The sequence below is a fragment of the Camellia sinensis genome, chromosome 15 (assembly GCF_055761805.1).
Source record: "Camellia sinensis isolate YWXY chromosome 15, ASM5576180v1, whole genome shotgun sequence".
NCBI classification, from domain to species: Eukaryota; Viridiplantae; Streptophyta; class Magnoliopsida; order Ericales; family Theaceae; genus Camellia; species Camellia sinensis.
Window position 1 is genome coordinate 17,044,231 of NC_138975.1, and position 3,004 is coordinate 17,047,234.

A 3,004-nucleotide genomic window follows, 5' to 3' on the forward strand; every position below is an offset into this window, starting at 1 on the left:
AAGGTCCTGAAATGAGCACCCCCGCTCGCCCAATCAAAGGATCGGCCTCTACTAGGAATGATATGTTGTTTTATAAATCTCATGTGTTCTTATTCTGGTTATTAGCTAACTTTACTATGTGATGAGCACAGCATACAAGTATAGACTCGATCACGAGAATTAGAACAAAACAACCCATGTTTTTTTTCGAAAATGGTTTGGAAGTGCTACTCGCAAGTAGGCTAAAGCGCGGATTTGCCACCCTCAAGTGGGCTTAAAACATGATGATTTTGCCACTTCGCAAAGTGGGCTTAAAACTTACAGTCATCGAGTTGTTCCAATTCAAGCAATCAAGCCTTCACCTAGAGGCATTCATGTAGTTAATCACTTAAGCAAATAGCCTCATGACAAGCATGATATCATGGCAACACTCACACTCATGCAAGGATGCTAAAGCGTAAACACTTACAGTGTACTCCGAGCTAAAACAAAAGCTAGTTAGAAAACAATGCATGATCCTAACTGTACTAGCAATGCCTAATGCAACACATGCAATAATGTAACTAAATAGGCTCGGCTATCTAAGATAACATACGAAGCAACTTGATAACATGTATTCAAGTAAGTATTGAAATACGATGTAGTTTGAATGATGCGCCGAGCCCGGTGCATGCATGACAAATGAATGATGCACGCATGCAAAGCATAAGGTATGCTAATTGAAATATGCCCCTAAACTAACCATCGAAAGCGGTTAAGTAAAAGGGAGAAAGAAATCGGGTTGGAAGATATGCACACACACACACACCCTTATTATTACAACAATGCGCCCTCTCGAAGGAGGGTCCGAATGAATAAGCTAAGCTAAATTAAGCTAAGCTAAGCTAACTATTACAAACCACCTAATTAACTAACTTAGCTAATTAATTATTACAACACAATTGAAACTAAATTAACTAACTATTCTAAGCTAATTAAAATATTACAAAGATGAATTAAATTAGCTAAACACATTAACTAATTAATTATACAACCGATAAATTAACTAGCCAAGTAAAGCAGTAAAATGGCCTCGAGGGGGAGGGAGACATGCATGCTTGATTTGCTTTGCCCGAAAGTGCACTGCCTTACCATGAGTTGCCTTTGTTTGCACTCGCAGTGATCTCAGAACGTCATACGAACTTCCAGATTGCATCTGCCCCAACACAGGAACACTTTGAACAATTTTCCCTGCAAGTGGCCGGCCGGCCACCTCAATTGGTCAGTAGGCTACCTCAATTGGCCGGCCGGCTAGTGCAAGTGGTCCGTAGGCTAGTGCAAGTGGCCGACCGGCCACCTCTCTTTCTAGAATTCTACCTTTGCTGCAACAGAGAGCAACAGAGCCAAGACAATGTATTTGGCAAGAAATATGTGCACTACCACCCTCCCCATCATGTCTCAAGCTCAAAGGAGTGTGGTACTTGGCTCTTAAGCCACCAATCAAGCATCTCAATGCATGATGGCCGAAGAACCAAGCTTGTACAAGCTTAGTGAATGCGCACATAAGACTCAAAGTGCCTCCACCCCATCATGCATGATCAAGGGTGTTGGCAACCAAGAAATGTGACATGTTCCATCACTATGAGTATGAAACGTCCCGCATTTCTTGTGTTTGGATTAACGTCTGATCCAAACAAATGCAATGCAACACAAATGCTTATCTTGTTCATGTTTTACTTGGCTCATTTCTTGTTTACATATTTTAGCTTACCAATTAATCCCTTAACCGGTTAAGTCCAATGTGAAAGTCCTCTAATAAGAGGGGTCAACCAAAAAGGTGGTTTAGGACAGGAGAGGGATTATGCCTTTGACTAGGAGGAACCCTCAAAAGAGGGTTAAAGCCATTTGAGCACAAACCCTACCTCATGCTTAAAGACAAACTTAAGGCTAAACAACTCTCAAAGCAAATCAAAAATGAAGAAATGAGGGAGGTGGCAGAAATTTCAGTGCTGAAATGGCATGACAAGTAATGCTACAACATGCAAGCAACACATGCACAACATGTTAGGGGCCCCAAAACTCAAAGCTAATCGAGGCACTTACACTACAATCATGCATAACAAGCCTTATATGGCCAAGACCATTCAAAACAGAGTCAAACCATGCTAAATCAGTGGCAAAAACATACTGAAGTAGAACTAACACAAACTAGGATGATAAGCTAAAACATGAAACATGTTAGGCCAACAAGCATGATTGCATTACAAGTACCAAAAGCAAGAAAGAAGTGACCCAACCACCCAAAATCAGAGTTAAAGCATTTTAAATATAGCCAAAAACATGTTTGAACTAAGCTAACATAAGCCATAAAAAGATGCTACTTTGTAGTGCTAACAAGGCATGGCATAGAGAGACAAGGAGGGGAGGCCACCCCCTTCTATTTTGGACTTCAAAAAAAAGTTTCTACCACAGAAATTCCTCTAGAATTTAGTGGTTTTAAGGCCAAAAAAAAGGACTCAAAAGATCCTAAGAGAAGGCTCAAAAGGCTTTGCAAGCCAAATAGCAAAAACGGGGGGACCACCCCCAAACCATACAAGGTTCAAACCTCAATTTTAAATCCTTAAAATTAGAGTTTTTAGAGGTCAAAACCAGCCTCAAAGTAGTGTAAAAAGATGGCCAAGCACTTAGCTAAAACAAAGCTTAAAAAGGACAAATTCTTACCCTTGAAGCACAGCTGCAAAACAGGTATAAATCTGAGCTCAAACCAACCTTAGGAGCTCTAAATAAGCCTCAAAGAACCTCAGCTCCAAGATGAGGATGTTTGATTAAGGGTCGCTTTGTAAAAGTGTAGAGAATTCTAAGCTTAAGGCACAAAACAAGAAGAGAGAGACGCTTCTAGAGAGAGAGGCTGAGATTTTGCTCACAAAATTTTGTAGAGAGAGAGGGATTTTAGAGAGAGAGCCTCCCAAAATTGTTAACCTTTTCAAAAGAGAGACATGGCCTCCATATATAGCAAAAACACAAGCCCTGGTCGAAATATTTGAAA